The sequence below is a fragment of the Rousettus aegyptiacus genome, unplaced genomic scaffold (assembly GCF_014176215.1).
Source record: "Rousettus aegyptiacus isolate mRouAeg1 unplaced genomic scaffold, mRouAeg1.p scaffold_m13_p_1, whole genome shotgun sequence".
Classification (NCBI taxonomy): Eukaryota; Metazoa; Chordata; class Mammalia; order Chiroptera; family Pteropodidae; genus Rousettus; species Rousettus aegyptiacus.
In genome coordinates this window covers 46,191,908-46,212,614 of record NW_023416284.1, presented here as the reverse complement: position 1 = coordinate 46,212,614, position 20,707 = coordinate 46,191,908, and the positions used below count along the sequence as shown (strand labels likewise).

At 40.3% G+C, this 20,707-nt stretch overlaps 1 protein-coding gene across 2 annotated transcripts in view; it reads left to right on the top strand.

The window, feature by feature from the left end:
- The first annotated feature begins 14,534 nt into the window (after nucleotides 1-14,534).
- GNG12 (G protein subunit gamma 12) overlaps nucleotides 14,535-20,707 on the top strand; it is a 106,411-nt gene continuing 100,238 nt past the window's right edge. The window contains exon 1 of one of the 2 annotated variants that reach the window (XM_016164527.2): nucleotides 14,535-14,657. The gene's annotated coding sequence lies outside the window, so the exon portion shown is untranslated. The remainder of the gene's footprint in view (nucleotides 14,658-20,707) is intronic. The other variant, XM_016164530.2, reaches the window with a different exon arrangement.

Sequence of the window (20,707 nt, the reverse complement as noted above, 5' to 3'; positions counted from 1 at the left end):
ATTATTTTTGTAGACACACATAGGTCCTCACAATTTACATACATCTAAAAATAGCATGACCACTGCCTACCATCCCCCATACAAACTGAATCTTCCTCTTGTTTTTACCATCCTGGTAAAGTCACCCCCACTAACCTATTTGTTCAATCAAACAATGTGGGAGTTATTTTTGACACTCCCTCTTCCTCACCTTCCCACCCCACCCCCAACATATTGCCCCCCACCATATGTTGTCAATTCTATCTCCAAAATATTCTTCAAAACTATCCGCCCCTCTCTCCATTCTCTTGTTTACAGTGGTGGCTCATACCACTGTCTCTTGCTTGGACTTTTACAGTAGCTTCGTAGCTGCTGTCCTGGCTTCTTATCTGGTTTCTGCCCATATTGCTAAACTCATCTCACATCACTTTTCTGCTGGTGCTCTGCATTCCTGCTAAGCTAGCCTGCTTTTGGGTTTATACAACATCTCAAGCTCTTTCCTGCCTCAGGGCTTTCAACACGTGCTCTTCTCGTGCGCTAAGTTGCTCTTGGCTCTATAGTACTGAAATATCACCTATTCGTTTTTCAGGTTTGAGGCGGAAATATTTGACTCTCAATGTTAAGTCTCCAGTATTCTTTTTTATGACATTCTTTTCCTTTTAGGGCACAGTACTTTTTATACTTATATGTATGTGTATTTGTTTAAAAAAAAAAGTTTTCCAATTCCTCACTTACCTCATGATTATAAGTTTCATGCAGGGAAGAGCCATACTGTTTAGTTAACCTTTGTATCCTGTTGCCTAGCACAGGGTTTTTTGCATAGGAGATTAAAAAAAAAAAGATTGGAAAGCTTACTATTATGACCCGTATTACTGCCATTATTGGTAATAATAATACTCTACTATTTATTAAAATGCTATTGTCATTTGACCAAAGAGGATGTACAGGTGGTGCTATAGACGGTATGTTTTTGTCATCCCTCAAATTCGTATGTTAAATCCTCATGACCAATGTGATGGTATTAAGAGATGGGCCCTTTACGGGATAATTAGGCCATGAGTTTCTCCAGTGATAAAATTAGTGTCCTTATAAGAAGAGGAAGAGACCTAGCCCTTCCTCTCTGCCTGCCACATGAGGATACAAGCAGATAGTCATCTGTACACCAGGAAGAGCACCTTCACCAAGAACTCAACCATGCTTCTCCCTGGTCTCAGCCTTTCAGCCTCCAGAACAGTGAGAAATAAATGTTTGTTATTTAAGCCACCCAGCCCATGTTATTTTGGCGTAGCAGCTTGAAAAAGACAAATGGAAAAGCACATGAAAAGATATTCAACATTATTAGGTGTTAACAATCTCTCTACCCATGTGTATCATATCTTTTTAATTGTATTATTCTTTGAAGTTGTACCAAATTGTGTGTCTTTGTCAGACACTCCTGTTCAGTTAGTCCCTAATGCTTGTTTCTTGTATAACCAAAGGGTCCACCTAACTGTTTTACAAACAGGAACAGTTCTTTCCTCCAAAATTATGTCACAAACCTCCCAGAACAATGTTTTCAAGTTGAGGGTCCCAACCCATTAGTGAGTCAAGAAACCCATTGAGTGGTTTGAAATCAGCACTGATTTAAATTATAAAATAAAAGAAACTACTGCAAGCAATGTTTTAAATATTGGTATTTTATTTCCACTACACAAAAATGTTAAGAAGGCAACCTGTTTTTTCTTCTTCCCATGCTTCCACCACAACTCACAGAAAACAGAACACATTTTCCCAGCTTCCAGGAGAGAGAACATCCCTACCCACTCTTCCAGCCCTTCTCTAAGCCCCTTCACAGTTGCCCCAAGGAGGGAGCAAGCAATCACGGACCTGTCAGGTAGGAGCCTAATTGGAATTGTGCCACTTCTCAATGGATGCTGGGTCTGTTACCTGCTTCCTCTTCTACTTCATGGGCCTGTCTTTCCTTCCTATCCTTTATGGAAACCGCACCCTGGGCACAGCTGTCTCTTGGAGGAAGGCTTAGCAATACTTGTGCTCTCTGTCCAGCTTTTAGGTCTGCAAGGTGAAGGTGAAGCAGCCAGCCTTTCTCTCCTGCACAGCGAGTTAGGTGAGTGGATTAGGACCTGATACACAGGTCTCACCCTTCTGAAGTCAGCCATTTGAGGAAGCAGGAAACCCTATGTTGGCTTCTAGACCCAATCCTCCAGCACAGCTAACCAGACATCCCTGCTATTGTATCAAATAAATATGGTTCTTTTTCCAATTGACTATTGATCCTTAGATATGTAGCTCCCTCAGCAGGAAGCGTTGGAGGTCTGGGGCACTAAAACACTGCTTCAAATGTTTAACAAGGAATATGTGTGACTTTGATAATATATAAATCAGATTTATTTCATGAATATTTTAAAACTTTACTTATTTGCTGTAAGACTTTAAGCAAATTGTTAATATCTCTTAGTCTTGCATTTATAAAATAAGATGATAGGATATGATATCTCTTCCATAAAGTGAATTGATAATAATACCTACCTCATAGGGAGATAATAAAATTTCATAAGATAATAAATATAAACATCTTAGGACAGTTTCTTACATATAGTAAGTGCTTAATAAATGTTAGCTACTAGTTGTCCTATTAATTCTTTCCAATTGAAAAAAAAAACCACTGTTTTACTGTATCACAATACATGTATGTGATGACTAGGAATGTAATCCAAAATATCCTCTCATCGTGGATATCAACGCAAGGAAAATGTGAAGGTCAATAATAGTATTAAAAGAAAAATATGATTCAAGGGAGAAGACAGCGAAATAGAACATGTTTTAAGGTCCAAGAGAAAGAGAAAAAAAGAGAAAGAAAATGAGTCATAATAATAGAGGTCTAGAAACATTGAAGTTTTATCTATCTTTTATGTGCTCTCATTCTAAATTCAAGTAATACAGCTTCACGGAGATGTGACTATCAGAAAATCACAGCCTGATAACCACCACCATCTAGGTTGGCACCTTTTTTACCTATCAAACAAGCAATTTTGTGCCCATATAGAGAATTACTAGTACATCAATAAACATAGTTGACTGAACACAAAATTATCTCTATTCTCCCCCAAAATCCCACTAAAATAATATTAAATGAAAAACAGAAAGGTATAAGACATAAGAACAGAGAAATGGGAAGGAAAACTAAAGCAGATCAGAAACAGAAAGTAGGTGAACAAGTGGCAAGGCGACCAACTTAGCAGAACAAGGGAAGCTGAATTTCAAATGTCCACAAAAGGTCGAGGGAATGCTAACTTACGGCAAGCTGGTTCCTTTCACCCTAATCCAGAGAGGTTCTGAAATTGGAGGTAGCAAGGGCTTTTAAAGATGGGGATGTGAGGTGGGGCTAAAATAGGAGGAATGGTTGAGAGTCTTTATAAGTAGCAGTTAGACCTTCAAACTCCTGACACCGCCCTTTGCAGCCAGCCACCTGCCTCCCTCACTCCGGCAGAAGACTGAAGATGTTTTCCTCTTAGAACGTAAACTCTGTGTGGGCAGGATTTTCATCTGTTTGGATTGCTGGTAGATCCCCAGGCACCTAGAATTATGCCTGGCACAAAGTGCTAAGAAGATACTAGATAAATATTTGTTGAATGAATAGATGATCAGGCATCCCGAGAGTATGGCCATGAGCCACAGTTGAGTACGGAGTACTCAAACAAACAAACAAACAAACAAATAAACAAACGAACAAAAAACCCCAAGATTAACTGAAAAATCTTGATTTAAAAAACAAAATGAAAAAAACTAAGATGGGACTTCCAGGCTGCTAGACTGCAGACAGCCAGACTTAAACCTTTCCCACCCCAAGGGGAATATCTGACTTCTTTTCTGATATATCTGACTAGCCTCAGAGAAGAGACCGATAGAAACCGATAGAAGTCGGCAGGCAGACAAAGAGCCAAATCTCTGCCACATCACTTACTCCCATCACTCAGTAAGCCCTGCACACACACACACAGAGGCTCCAATCAGAATCAGCCAAGGATCAGCAGACATTTGAGGAAAGCTGCAAACACAAAAGACACAGATTAAAAATAAGGAAACAGAATTTGTTTTAAAAGTAGAAAGCAAAGAAACTCAAAGGAAACAATGGGGAAAATGAAAATAACAGAAAAATATCTCTCTAAAAATACATAAATAATACTCTTAAAGGGATGAAAAGATATGGCATTCATGTAGTCTGACATTTACTATTAAAAAAATAAAGTGTGTATGCAGGGGAGGGAGTGAGAAAACATGCATTCAGAGAATAAAAGAGGTTATTATTTTTTTTAATGCTAAGAAGACACAAATAATTGTCAGTAACAAGACATCATTAGAACGTATATCTCTTAGAGGAAAAAATATATCAGGTGATGCAATTTCGGATAAAAATATGGACCGCCATAATATTAATTTGAAAAATTCATATTTTTCACAAATAAGGAGTATATAATATCCTTAATATAACACTAAAATAACAATATATATTTTATAAAGACACAAACAAAAAGATACACATTAGAACTATAATATTTGTCTATGGAGGGAGTAGGAATAGGGTAAAAAGGTATAAATGAAAATACAATCAAACAAGAGAAGGTCTTTGTACAGATTAATAATGAGGGTAAGTTAAAAACTAAGAAATATGATTAGCTGAAGCCTCTTCACCTGAGTTAAACAGGTGTCTCTGTGTTATTCATAATTCAACTATAATTGAAAAATAAAAAATAAATAAAATATTAAAAACAAAACAAAAAACCTGTTTTAAACTGAAAAAATTTTTTTGCAATTACAGTTGACATACAATGTTATACTAGTTTCAGGTATACAGCATAGTGGTCGACATTTATATAACTTACAAAGTGATCCCCCCTTAAGTCTAGTACCTGCCTGGCAGTTATTACAGTTATTACAGTATTATTGACTATGTTCCCTATGCTGTACTTTACATCCCATGACTATTTTGTAACTGCCAATTTGTACTTCTTAATCCCTTCACCCTTTTTACCCAGTACCCCAACCCCCTGTTCATTGTAGCATTATTTATAATAGCCAAGATAAGGAAGCATCCTAAGTGGACAGTTCATTTCTAATTCACCTGGTGCAGATGGCATCTGGTCATGGCCAGGAGTTCCTCTTCTACAATAGCTTCTTCACTCACATGTCTGGTGCCTTGGTGCCTCTTGTCCACACACATACACACACCTGTGCATGCACGCGCACGCACACACACACACACACAGAGTGTGTTGTAATTTGGTTTTCACTCAATTTCTATTTCTATAAACTGCCCTTACAAGAAATAACTTAGCACTTGTAAAGTTCTTTATTTTCATCATCTCTTCAGTAATTCTGTCTGTTAACATGTACTGATGGAGCCTAAGGAAATATTGTTGGCCTTAAAATATTGTTCTGGATCCAAAATTTAGTTTCTAAGTGGGGCTAACAGGCTTCACAGAGTAGAACTAAATATATACAAATCTTGGATGAGAGCAGACCCGTGTTCCTATGAATCCAGAAAGCTCGTAGGCAGAATTCAGTGCATTGTGAAAGTACAATGTGTTATACAAATGTGGGGCATATTAAGAGTTGTGGACTGAATATTGTGTCTGCATAGAAAAACTCCCTTCTTTTCAACTTCAGCTTACTCGTAAAAGCTATTTTCTTATTCTGAGAACTTAGAGATTTGGGGTTTTGTTTTGTTGTTTGTTTTGGCAAAGGAAAGGGGCACAAGTAGAAGAGCGACTTCTAGGAAGAGCAATCCGGTCTTATTTAGGGGGAGTTGGGAGAGAGACTAGATCTGTGATTGCTAAACATTTTTTATTGTGAATTTCCTCGGGAAAGACTTAGAGCATGCAGCCCTAGTATAGGTGTTTTTATTTATATATCTGAACTACAATACTAACAAAAGGAAAAGATACAAAATAAATGTAGCTATGATTTCTAATATTTTTATACTGTACCTCAGTGAACTATCTTGGAAACTAAAGTCAGAAAGACGAGTGGAGAGCCTTTTGCAATTATCACGAGGTTTTTATGAAAATTACTCAATTGTCAAGTTCATCATTATGACACTAATTAATTTAAGAGCATTGGGAAAGATAATACCTTAACCTTTCTCTTTTAGGAAGGAGGAGTAAGCTTGCTTTAATGGGACAGGAGTGCTAAACACTGGTCCCAGTATTACCAGGCTAAGAAAAGAGGTCAGAGTGGCAACCCCATTGTGAGACATAATTAATATTTGCAAAGGGCTTATTGCCAATCAGATTAAGAGGCAGGGTCAAAGGCAAGATTCATTATTACTGCCAGGTCTCTAAATTCCAAGCAGATTCCAAAAATATGACCTAATCCACCAAGAACTTTGGCAGATTTACAGGCAGTGTAGCTTGAGTGAAGTTTCTAGCATTGTACCCTACAGTCTTTAAATTGCAAATGAATAGAATTTGATCTATGTCCTTCTAGGCTCAGAACAGGAGCCTCGGGCTCTTAGCAAAATTTGTTTACTTTCCTGATTTGGCATTCAAAGTCTCCCATATTCTGGCCCTGGTCTAGATTTTATTCATTCACTTATTCACTCATTCCTTCATTCATTTAATATCTAATGAGAACTACTATTTGTCAGGCAACGTTATAAGAGCTGAAGATACAACAATAAATGAAACAGACATAGTAAGTGCCCTCATGGGGCTTACTGCCTGAAGAAAACAGACAATTTAAAAATAATAACGAATGTACGAAATAACACAAAGCAATGATAAGCGGAAAAGAAAAATATATGATTTAGAGTAATAGGGGAGACCGCTGCTTACAGTCAAGAAGGAGTAAAGGAGCTATTGGGGGTTTTTTCCCTCTTATCTGAAATAACCTAAAAACAGACAAAATATATAAAATGACATTTCGCAAAACACCGTACATCAGTTGACAAAAGGATAGTGATCCCTGAGAGATGGAAAACAAATGAAGGAAGTCCTACCAGCCTCCCAGATTACTGCCCTGAGGGAGTTTTCAGGCTACAGCAGAGAATGGGGGGGATTCAGGAAGAGCCTCATCAGCTCCTTGTGTTGAGGAGATGGGGATAAGAGTTCAGGGAAACCAAGGCACCTGGGATCCACAGGACAGAGAACCAAAGAGAAAAGAGCTGAACAGAAAGGGAAATCAAAGCCTAGCGGAAGCTCCCCCTTAATCATGATAATGCCTATGATAACTATGATGAGTAATGATGAGCTCAGGCAGGTGAAGCAGCTACCCAAGGCTAGTTAAAGAAGCATCTGTCAGGATTAGAGGGTAACAGTGCCTGATGTTCACACGGGGCCTAGAATGATGCCTCTTCTCACTAGACTGGAAAACCTCAAGATTTATGGAGTGTTGAGTGGACATACAGGTCTTGCTTCAATGGGCAGGGAGAGGGGCGGTGGCGGCGGGGGTGGGGGTGGGGGTGGGGAAGAGCACAAAATTAGCCCTAGAGTGATCACTGCTCCAATTCTGCTGAATAAATCTTAAAAGCAAGATCTAAGAGAACAAATCTGTTTCCAAGTAAGTTAACTATATTTCAGAACAAAGCTCAGGGCTATTTATGAGGAAACAGAAATATCCAGCACAATCCATTAGAGACTGCTAGACGTAGATCTATGCCCAAATTGGTACTGGGACCACACATGACTAGTATAAGAAAAGATGCTCAACCTTCCTAGTAACAACCCTGGTAAGATACCTGGAAAGAGTTTAAACAGGAGAGGAATGTGGGCAGAATGCTCTTTAAAATAATGCACCTATTTTACATTTAAAATTTTAACATAGTATATAATGCTCAGGGTAGTCTCAAGATAGAAATAGTTTGTATTTTTATTTTTAAAAATACTAAGATGATGGAGTAATGCCAACAACAATGCCAGGATTTAGGTTATTGTTGGTATTACTCTATTATCTCAATAATTCTAGGGTAATATTGAAATACTAAAAAAAAAAAAAAGCATTTTAATCATATTTTCTGAGATTCCCTTGCACTCTGAAAAAACACTTTAGATATTTTGAGAACTTTGCAGTGTAAATTAAAGTTACAGAGGTTGTAGGCTTGGTATTTTCCATTCTCACCAGACTATAGAGCTAAATGAAATTAATAAGTCTGTTATCAGAGTGCCAGAGAAAACACTTTCAATTCCCATCACAACTTAACTCACAGGTCCACATAGTTGACTGTGTCTATAGAATAGGCAATAGATGGACCAATAATCTAATTATCATCTACCAGTCTGCTTTTGTTTATGACGTTATTGGGACCTTATATTTTCTTCAGGGAAGATCCGAAGTGAGCGGTTGACAAAGAGAATGTTTATGTTGAACCATTTAATTACTTAACATCTGAGTGAATTCCACATCAGGGCCAACATCCAGCTCTTCTGGCCAAGTTCTGGAAATGAGCAAGGGCCTGGCATTATGTGGACTGGCATTAGTTAACCTTGTCTGTGTAGTTTCTGTGAGAGCATTGGTGCTGGGTACCACTGACAGTGAAGGAGAAAAATCCCAAACCTCCTCTGTGTGCCTGAAAGCCAGATGGATTGTAAAGGAGGGGAAGCGTCAAGGAAAACTGGAGGAAAGTGAGATGGAGGAATGAAGGAAGACAGAATTTGCCTCTAGTTTCCAGGCTTTCCACCTAAAGTCTGACACCCTCTTTTCCTCCACAGCTCCTCTGGCTTTGGGACCTTACCTCTACTGTCCAGGGATGATTTACTTCGTCTGGGACTTCCCCATCATTCTATCTTGGAGAGACCCAAGTCTGAAGTAGAGAGGAACTTGTCTTCCACCTGGCCCTCTCTCAAGCAGAATAGCATTTGAGGGCAAAACAAAGAATATTCTGGTGACCTTATATCATTGGGAAGATGAGAAGGAAGAAGTAGAGCAGAAAAAGAAGGAGGGGGAGGAGGATTAGGCAGAGAAAAAGGGAAGTAGGAGAAAAAGAATAAGAGAAAGAGGGGCAGGAGGAAGGAGAATACATAGACATTAACTGTCCAAATACTGGTATTGTCACTTTGCTCCATTGTTATAATCACTACTCAGAAATGGGAGGTACTTTCAAATATGCAGACCATATATTTTTTTAAATAGAAAATCCAGATACATTGAAATCTGAAGAATTAGTAATATCTTGGTTGCAATTTGCCATAGTGAAAAAGTTTTTTAGTCTAATTGTCCATATCAGGGTTGCTGCATTTTTTAACGAGGCAGATACATATTTTAGGCTTTGCAGGCCATAAGGTCTCCATCACAGCTATTTGACTCAATCATTGTAAAGCAAAAACAGCCAGACACAATAGATAAATGAATGGAAGTGGTTGTGTTCCAATAAAACTTTATTTCAAAAACATGGTTGGTGGTCTGACCTTCTGGCTGTAGTTTGCCAACCCCTGGTCTCAACAATGCCTTTTCCATTTTATAATATGAAAAAAAGGAGATATTTTTAATGTGAAAAAACCCATATTATTCATAATAAAGTTATTCATTTGCTGTAAAAAAAAATTTCATGAGTATAAAAAAAGCATAGGTTACCCAAATTTCCAACATCCTGAGAAAATCACTGTTAACATTTTCCAAAAGCATTGCAGACATACAGACATTGGTGTCTGTGTGTGTGCCTATGCTTTTTTTGTAGATGAGTGGGAAATTCTATACATGTTCTTCTATAACCTGCTTTCTATGTTCAAAAATATATTCAGGGCATCTTGTCATGTGAATATATTTAGATCTACATCTTTTCACAGGGTGCTTTATATGGAGGTACTGTATTTACTCTTGTAGACATTTGGGTTGCTTCCCCTCTACCTCTCCACTTCCTAGCTGACCACTGGTTGAACCCCTCCAATGATGGGAAATTCACTAATTCTAGAGCCCATATATTTGATCTTTAGATAACAGTGTCTGGGGACATCAGCCCTCTAGAATTAGAGGGCCTTAGAAAGTTCACATTAAGTTAGTAATTAACTAACTTGAGTTAGTGACTCAATTTTGGGCCACTCCCACCTAGGGCTCTGAAGGCTCTCACCTATTTGAGGATGGAAACTGGATCAAATTGCCTACTGATCTGCAGCGACAGTCTTGGTCATAGCTCCTGCCTGCGGTGATACATGTTTCAACAAGTTACTTGGGAATTTCCAAGATGTGGATGCTTCTCCCTGACTTAACTTTTACATGGGAATATGGCAGCCTCTGACTGAGCAGAAAAACCAGTTTGTAAAACACTTACCCAGGTAACCTATTTAAAAGAAGATAGCTCTCCATAACTTCTAGGGCAGGTTCAGACAAAGAGTATGGGTGGCCATGTGCAACAGGATCAACAAATCCTTAAGAAGCAAAGCTGATATTCCAGAAGAATTGCTCTGAAATCTGTGGCGACCTGGTCACTGACAGTTTGACTGATTTGTCCTGTTTTTCATGTTATTTCATACATCTCTTTCTTACTGATGCTTTAATTAGGGTATTCTTATTGAATGTTGAATAGAAGTTCAAGGTGTAGAGGTTCACATATGAACTGCAACTAATTTTAAAAATCAATTGTCCTGAATTATAAAACCATTTCTCTTGTATGCATCATAAGGGATTATACAGCAGGAAAAAAACATCTTTTTAAAAACTGTAATTTCCATAGAATTCAGACTTAGAGATCATTCTCTTACAACCTCTTTATTTTAAAGACAAGCAAAGGCCTGGTAAAGCTAAGTGACTGCCCCAAATTCACAGAGCTTTTTAGTGGCAAAGTCAGGACTTTATGCCAAAGGCTTCATCTCATGATGCATACTATTTTACTTTATTATACCGTCACTCTTTCACAGGGTACTATTTTATTTGTTTGTTTGTTTTCTTGAGTGCCAGTTGAGGGGCAGGGTAAGAAACACACAAAAAAAGGAAGGAAAATTAAAAGATGTCTCAGGAAAGAAAACAATAGAAAATTAAATAGGCTCATAATATGAGGGCGGTAAAGCGCAGCCAAGAATTGCCCAGTTGCTACATGAAAGACTAAGTGGTCAGGCCCACCTGGGCTGGGTCGAGTGTTCTGGTTATGGCTGACTGTAAGCTCAAGTGAGCTCTCAGAGATAACCCATCTAAAGTTTATACTGAGGAGATTCTCCCCTGTTCAGAGTTGATACATATATTCCTGGGCTGCTGAGAATTGGTTCCTGACCACTCACAGCTGTGTTCATCAGTGGAACTGCTTTGCCTATGGCTGTATCTCCGCCCAGGAATGCAGGATATGGAGATACAAAAGCCCAGTCCCCTGAACTCAAATTAGTTCAACTCTGAAGAGCCACCCAACTTTATAGTCCCCCCTGGGCTACAGGCCCAGCTGCAACCATGTTGAGTGGCAGCTTCTCCCTCTGCTCAGTCCTGATGGTCTCACTACCTTTCAGATATAGAAGACTCAAGTGAATATAACTCATTAGCATCCAGGGCAGCCTCAGTGATATGCAAGCTGTAGAGTCGCACACACACCTGTGCAAGCTGCACAGGGCCCCATACTTGATTTACCTCTCTTGAAATTCTTAATAATTTATAAACTTAAATCTTTTGTCGGGCTCTTCAAATCACATAGTTGGTCTTGATTAAGACATGTTCCTAGAAAACACTGATAGAAGAGTGGAAAGTGGGACCTGGAAAGACAAGAAAGGCAAGCAAGGATAGACAAAGAGAATCAAATATATGGTTATGGATGGAAACTAGACATTTGGTGGTGAGCATGCTATGGTATACACAGTCATTGAATTATAATGTTGTACACCTGAAACTTATATGTTGTTAATCAATATTACCTCTCTCTATATAATAATTTTAAGAACAAGGTGATATCAAAAAGTTCCATAGGGGAAGGGAGAGAATTTGACCCAATCTCGTAGGGGCTCTATAGATAGAAGAGATCCACCCTGAAGTTGTCCCAACTGGGGGCAAAGGAACTGGAATATTTATATCGCCATACTCTTCAGTCACTGTTTAAAGGCTGGGCCGGGGCACAAGCACATTAATTCCTAGGCACTTTCAGCTGCCCCATGCGCAAGCAAAGCAAATCTTGCAGCTGAGAGTGGTGCTCTGATAAGGAGATGCAGGTGCCCGTGGTGGGAATGAAAGCACACCTGAAGCCAATGTGCACAAAACTGGAAAAGGGTTGGAGCGGATAGGACAGACCTCTGACAGCTTTGCTGGAGTTAGGCATGTACTTTAATGTAATCTAGGGTAAGATATAGACGCTTGCCTATCAAACTCAAGATTTCAGGGGTGGGATTACTAATAGCAAGGTTAATAAACAAAAGAAATAACAAAAGTAAGTCAATCGAAAATATAAATTGAAAAGGTGTATAGGAGGTACAGTGATATAATGAAGAAACGTGAATGGCTGAAGTTTGGACACATCGGCAGAGTAGAAAGAACACTGGATCCAGGGCCATCAGTAAAAGCACAAAGTCTGGAGCCAGATGCTTTGAGTTTGAATTCTGGCTCTGCCACTTTCGGACTACATGACTGAACTTCCCTGTGCCTACCTGCTAGGGCTGTTAGGAGGATTAAAAGAAATAATATATACAAAGTATTTAAAGTAACATCTGCCATGGAAGTGTTAGCTTTTATTATTCTTGCCTTGTTACAACCAGATCAGTGCTTCTCAAACTATCTGTGGCATTTCATTTTCAATCTGTTGCAGGCTGATGCTTTTCTACAGCACGATAGATACTAAATGAATAATGAGAAAAATGAAATAAAAGACATACAAAACACAAGGCCATATTTTTAGTTATTAGATTCAACAGGCAGAAAATTACTCAGTCAAATTGCTATAAAAGTTTCTATGTGCTCATCTTTAATTTCTGTGCTTATTGCGTTACAGATGGGTAACAGATCTCAGACTGTCATTATTCTATGAACCACACTTTGAATAGCACTGAATTAGAAAAACTTCGGAAAGCCATTTAAGTTTTAGATGCCTCCGTTTTTTTTAGGTTTTTGCAAGAGATGAATGAGACTGTGTACATTAAAGCATTTACTAAATTATAAAGTGCCCTCGAAATGAAAATTGCTGGTAGGCCTGTAGGAGTTGATTCTATAGTCTGTGGCCAAAAGATACAAACTCCAGTGTGTGACAGTCTCAGTCCCTATTGGCATCACACTGTTCTGTATATGGGTGTATCCTTGGAACTGTCAGTGTCTGTAAATCAGTCAAGCATTTCCTACCACCGTATAGAGCAGGAAATAAAGGGCTCCTCCGGCAGGCTGTGGCTTGCACTCGACAAGTACTGCCATCCATACGTTACTATGACCACACTCCTGGGGCAAGGCATCCAAGCACAGACTTCCTCTACCTGCAGCATTCCTTCTGCAGCCTGGTCAAATGATTTCACCCAGAGTGCTACTTGAATAAGGGTCAGGAAGAAAGTAAGAGTGACGATATATCCTTACTGTAGTCCTTGGCTCTTAGCTTCTCTCACTTCTCAGTTGATGAAGCTCGACACACTAATATCCTTCCCTCATCAGTGCTCTTAGCATTCAAGTATGGACTCTGCCCACACTGGTTCTAAGTGACCTACTTTGGCCTCACCTTCTCTTTTATCTCCACCTTGTAAAACAAGAAAGCAGATATTTGGGAATATGTCAGCTAAGTGGTAAGACTTCTGAACGAACATCCATCTTTTTGACTCTTTCTGGATTCTTTCTGGGCTTTTTGAGAGGTCTGCGCCCTGATCCATCTTGGTTCCTTTCTCATCACCTTTGGTGCGAAGTGTGGCACATAGCAGGTGCTCAACAAGTATTCCTTGAATGTCGTATGTATAAATAGTTTGAAGTCTGTGGAAACAGAAGTGGCTCTTCAAACTACTCGGCCCTGAATCCATCCAGAAAAGACCAACCAAATCCAATTAATTCATTACACTGAACTCTGCTAGGTACTGGGCGTTCGGAAACACAAATTTCATGGGGGAGAGATGGAGGGGAAGCTCATAATGGGCGAATGTACTTCAAATTCAACAATCCGCAGTTATATCTCCACTTTCTGGGAAACAAAACCTCTCCGTGGCCCCAGGGCCCTTTAAATTTTACTGTGACTGTTTTCTTAAGAAATTCCTGGAGCAGAGCCTAACTTTGGTGTAAGGGGGTTGGCAGCGCGCTTATTCGCGGTCCAGGGGACTGTTGGCATAAGGGTTGTCGAGGCGTTTGCACGCGAAGAAACTTCCGAGGAGTCATAGCAGCCCCCTGGAGGGTCGTGAAGTGGGGTACCCGAGAGTCGAACTCCAGGGCCTCCTTGAATTCGGGGGAAAGAAAAATGGGGATGGTCAAGGCGGCCAGGCGTTTGCGGAGCTTCACAGCTCCTGACCTCCCCTCTCTGCCTGTCTGGACGCGCGCGACACAGGTTCGACAACCAAACCCTGGAACAGCCAGGACGTCTGGGCCAGAGGGAGGGCCAGGGCCTTAGGAAGGAGTCCGGGCCGCCACTGCCACCGCCCCGCCCGTCGGGCTGTGCGCCCCGCCTACCTCCAGCGAGGCGGAGCCGGCGCGGGAGCAGCCGGAGGAGTAGGAGGTGGAGGAGGAGAGGTCGGAGCCGTCTCCAGGAGCCCTTAGAGACCGAGTCCCCGGCGGCGGCGGGGCAGCGCACGGGCGGGCGAGTGAGCAGCGAGGGGCAGGCGCAGGTGGTGAGTCGGGATCCCGCAAGGACAGGGGCGCAGCGCCCGGCGTCGGCTGGCCAGTTTGGGGGCCGCCTCTGAGTTCCCGGTGCTGGGAAGCGAGATGGAGGGAGGGAACGGAGGAAGGAAGGAAGAAGGGAAGAGTGTCCCGGAGGGCGGGGACTGGTCGAGGCTCCGGGCTCCAGAGAAGGGGACGGGAGAGGGAGGGCAAGGGACGCCGAGACCCGAGACAGACGGCGCGCTCGCCCCGACAGGCGGCGGCTGGAGGGCGCGGGAAGCCAGGGGCCCCGCGGGGCTGGGGCTGGGGCTGGAGACGCGGCCCCTAGGATTGGGGCGGAGGACGGGGGAGAGACGTCGCGGCGTCTTCGCGGGCTCGTGGTCGTGTGTCCCGCGCCCGGTTAGTGCTGGGAAGGTCCCGTGTCCCCAGCCCCGTCTTTGAGGTGGTGCCAGATTTTCCAGGAGGGAGGGCCTCTGGGGGCTTCTCGGGCGCCACGCCCCTCTTCCCTACTTTCTTCCGCTCTTTCTTGGGACTAGCCCGCGGGTGCACAGCCCCGAAACCCACTGGGCGCTGGGGTCGAGCGGAGAAATAGCATGTCACGGAGAGGATGACCCAGGGCACATATCCCGCGAAGGACCTCCGAACGGGGAGTGATTCGGAGACTGTATTTGCAGATGATTGATATATGGGGAGGGCAAGACTCAGACTTGAGTGTTGCGTGGTTTTTAGAAAGTATTGCAGGGACACTTATTTCGCGGAAAAGTGTGACTTTTTTTTTTTAATATAACTACGGCATATCCATTAAGCACAATTTCAAACGTTGTCACTAAAGTCCCCCCACACTGACTTACTTGCCCCTCTTCTTATGATCGTGTCTTGTAAACTTAAACCATTCATAACTTTCGAAAAGGAACTGGTGATTCTGGTTAAATCACTGCGGTGGAGTGAAACTTTGGGCAACTGGAAATCTAAATGAAGAAATTGACGAAGGTTGTCATCTTATGATCACCCCTGTCCAGGCGTGGTTGTATGTATACAAACAAGTGCACAGAGAAGGAAATGACCAAAAACCACAGAAGGGAGGTCCCCTGCGCCCACGTGTCAAGGCACGTTTAATGGCTGCTTCAACTGGAAACAAATCGGGAATTTGTTAGACTTGGAGTTAGAGAAACTTCACATGATTAGCTTCCTTCCTATCAGTTATTTCCAGCCCCTTCTCCTCCCCCCCGCCCCCTCCCCCCCCCCCCCCCCGCTGCCTTTTTGGACGCTGTATTTCCTGGGGCTGTTGTAGCTTCGTCTGAATAGATTGTCTATAATGAATCTTTCGGATGTTGTCAGAGGCAGGGTCTGTATCTGTGTTCTTTACTTTGAAAGCGGAGTTCGCCCCCCCCCCACCTTAAAAAAAAAAAAAAAAAAAGCTTTAGTCACCATACTGCACCATTGCTGGTGCTTTTCAGCTCTCGGTGTAAATTATTACAGGATGGCGGCCCTCACCTAGGAGAACCAGGAAGGCAGGCAGTGCTAGAGAGACGGGGTTGGGTTTGACTATTGCCAAAACAATCACATTCAAGTAAGCTGTTTTCTTTTTTTCTTTCTTTCATTTTTTTTTTAACCAAATTATATTAGCAAGCCCCGTTTCCAATAAACAAACATAGGATTCACACACCATGTAATTTTTAAAAGTAATCCAATGTTTTATAGAGACTTCGGTGGTAAAAGGACTTTGGATCAAATGTTTAGTCCCTTTGAGTTCGTAACAGTTAACTAGCCCCATAAAACCCTGGTTTAAGTCCAAAAAAATGCTGAACAGTCTAATCACTGCACCTTTAGACCTTATAAAAATGCAGTTGTGTTTTTACTCTGTTTAAAGCAGATAATTCACAAGGTGTTGAATCCGAACATCATTTAGATTTGTATAGGAATACATAAAAATGTGAATCTGTGTTTCACAAGAGACTGAAAATATTAATATTATAAAAATGTTCTGCATAGCAAGCTCTAGTCTCATTTAAAAAAACTAGCCCTCTAACAATGAGATTTGCGGTGTCGGGCTTGTGTTGTCACTTTTTGAAGGACATGGGTGGTTTGTCAAGTTGTGACAGTAAAGAACTTCATAGTGAAAACACTTGAGGAAATGGTTAGCTAACACCAGATTAGTTTTGTTTTATTTGAAAACCTCTGAGAGAAGAAAAAATTCAAATTGAGAATTACTTATTGTGTTGGATTTGCATTGGGTGTACATTTTTTGTTTTTTAAGTTTTATATGTCAGCTTAAGCCTAATCTAAGGAGATAAATTGTGGAATTCAAATAAAATTTTTCTGAGGCCTCATTTGGAATGAAAGCAGTTTAACAGTGGTTTGTGGTATGGGTTTTGGTGTTAGATCTGGATGGGAATATTAGTTTTTTAATCTTTTTCAGTCTGATTTGTAAAATGGGGATGAGAGTGGTCTCTTCTATTAGGTTTTTATAAAAATATATGAAACAATCTTTCGAAAACATTTTGACTGTACCTGACTCACAGTTAATGTTCAAAATTATTGGGTATTTTACTTATCTAGCTTATTCTAGCAGGAAGGTATTGGATAAATTAGGGATGGCAGCTTGAATGTTCTGGAAACACTAGATAATGCAATTTTAAATTCCAAAGAAGGCACCTAATTTTATAGATAGAGCTAGATATATATATATATGTAAAATATTTGTGTACATGTGTGTCATGTTTCTACCACAGTGTAAATGAATAATTATATGAAAAATGAATTAACAGTTTAAGTATACTTTTCATGTTGAAGTTATAGTCAGGACACCGAATGTTCTATAACATTTTTTTTAAAACCAGGCAGTCAGAAACATTTCATTAATTAGATTTAAATTTAAAGAGAATTTATATTTCAAATAGTCATGTTTGTTAGCCCTGGGTAGGTAATTAAACCAGAACAGAAGTATTTGTTTTTAACCAAGTGTCATTTTTGATTAAAGTATGAAAACATATGACCCAAGGATATTCAGTATGTATTTTTTCATGTACTGATGTCCAATGCCAACAGATAAGCTGTAAGCACTGTTTAGGATTGATTGGGAGTGTTTCATAAATGTTTTGTAAAAGATTTATGATTGATTACAAAATTTTATGGGAATGAATGTTCAGTTAATTCAGGAAATCTACTCATTATATCATTGAATCATTTGCAAAATTTTAAAAGTTTCCATCTTTAAAAACAAACCCTGTTAAGCATCTGTTTTTCTTTAATGCACATCGGGTGCATAGGATGAGACTGATTAGAATCATAGCTCATGCCATAGATGATTTCTCATTTTACTAATTGTTCCACAGAGATGCCAAGAGGGTGCTTTATAATATTTTAAAATAACTGTAAAGGGTACAGTGTTGTTATGAATTGTTTTTGCCTATGACATTATACTCTGAAGTAATGGAGGACGTGATTGAATAAATTACTGATCTTTTCACTCCTAGAGCATCATAGCATAGTGATGGATTCGTGGCTCATGCTTCTAGGTGTGTAGAGTGTGGCAAGTACTTGATATTTATGTGCTTCACTTATGTATTGAGAGGAATAAATGAGTTAATCTAAAGCATTTAGAACAGTGCCTGGAACATAGCTATGTTCAATGACTATTAATGTTAAATTATTACTTACTGAAATTTTCCTAAATGTTATATAATGAGCATGTATTATTTTTGTAGCAAGAAAACAACTATATGAAATTTTAATGTTCCCCCCCCCAAAAAAAACTAAAACAAGTAATTTAAGAAATCCTGCCAAACAGTGCTTATGAAGTAAGAGAATATAATTAGTCAATTGTCATTGTATCTTTTAAATGTGGAATGGATTGCAATGTTACTTTGTTCAACAAATTAATTCTCCTAGATCCCAATCTTACTTTCTTTATTAGAAACTTTAAAAAATCAGCAATCGTGAAGTCCATGTTACAATAGGTTAAGTAGGGGAAGGGCAATTAGCAGTTACAGCACATTATTACAATTATAGCTAGGTTTAAAAAAGTTAATGCCTAGAAAGAAAGTCTAGAGGCAACTACAGAAAAAATGGATGATGGGATTATGATGCTTTTCTCTCTCCTCCACACCCCAATTTTTTTTCACTGAGCATGTGAATATAATAAAAAACAATCCATTTCTGTAACAATTATTCAGTAAAAACTCTGGTTTACTAGCTACACATAGGATTTTATTGTTTTAGAAAAAACGCCAGCCTGTGTAACAGTTGAAGTTTCTTAAGTTAAATGTCTGAACCTCGGTAGTGATATTGTTTAGCAGTAAAAGTCTCTTTCAGAAGTTCTCAGGTTGATCTTTGTAAGAGGTGTTTGAAATTAGGGTCTTCATACAGACCAAGTCCATCAACCTTGAATTTATAGAAGTCCCTTTCCAGATTGAGGCCCTGCATTGGCAAGCTGTGTGCATCCAGCACCATCAGTGCATCAGATGCCTGCAGAACAGTCATGAGAAAGACTTAAGTGTACTTAGTTCAACAGACAAGTTCGATAGATAAAATACAGCAGAATTGTGTGGCTCCATTGATTGAGTAGTTCTACATCCTGTGTCAAAGCCTTTTATAAACACGCTCTTGCTCAGTCCTCAGAACAGTCCAGATGGGGAAGCTGAGGTTCCCAAAGTGGTCAGGCCAGAATTTTCCCCAGAGTTGTTCTGATTCCTCATTCCTTGCACTAAGTACTCTGCTAAGAGCTGCAGTGGAGGTGCATCCAGCTAAAAATTGGGGGAAAGGGATTTTCTGGAAGAAGTCCATTTAGAAGCTATAAATCAAAACAAGAAGCATGAAGAGAGGGCTCCTTTAATGGGTAAGATGACCCACCTGAGGGAGAATTATCAACGCCTGTCATCGAATTCACTCTTCTTTAGCCAAAGAAGTTGAAGCTCCCAAAATTGCACAGAGACCCAGCAGCCCTGAAGTGATCTGTGAAGTCGACCCTTCCATCCCTGGACTCCCAAAGAGAACCTTGAGAGTACAGATAAAGAAACTGGCCTGCTAAGTTCTGTTCTAAAACCAGCTCATACCAACATCTTCTGCCCTCCCCACTTTTCCTCTCTTGAGAACGAATGGAGAGTAGTGAGCAGGAGGCTTGGATCCAGGGCAGAAAGCAGAGGTGATTTCACTTGAAGGTTACTTCTAGCTGGATTATTCTGTTTATTACCGTGTCTCTTGAAAATGATTTCTAGTGTCACTTAAATGTTTGGTTTATCATGTCAGGTTTTATTGGGCATTGTAAAAGTGCTTAGCTGTGAGTGTCTGGTTGCCATCCTCTGACAAGGAACATTTTTGTTTTCTTTTAATGGGTCCACATTTCAGAGGATTACTGTATAATAAAAACCAGGGTGTTGTAGACTCTTAAGACTTTTGATACTTTTAACTCTGCTGGAGAATTAATAGCTAAGAGAATAATTTTTTTTTAGGTTTGCCTCAGTGAATTAGTTGCTAAGAATCTTGTAATTTTTCACAAGTTCTTGGTTGCAAGCAGGTGACTTTGGGGCTAGATGTACAAGGGGCTTTATATCCTGTGTGTTTTCTTAAGGAACAGACCACCATTCCCCTTGCAGTCAATGTCACATCACTGACATAGGATCCCATTTGGTTGACCGAGATGAGAAGTGCAAGTTTTGGTTTAATTTGGGTTGGTGTCATCACAAATGTGGAGTGAGCTCTGGATCACTTGTCGTCTCTGCACTTGCATTCTATGCGTGGAGAGTTGCCTTTATTTCAAATGGTGGTTGCAAACCAGCATGAGCCCATTGGGAGTGGAATCCTACCTCTGCCGATGTAGAATAATCAGGGTTTTTATTTTGCTGCAGATGCTCCCAGCCAAGATGTCCGTGAGCACTGGATATTAAACCCTCAGCCCCCACTGGGTCCCTTTAACTAAGACCCCAAGCTTGCAGTGACCTTAAATATAGCCTACTTTTCAGGGAGAAATTACTGCAGAGGAGCAACCAACACAGTTTAGCTCTCAGCATGAGCTAGGTAAATCTAAGGATGGAAAGAGGAATCCAAATCCAAAAGCTGCTTG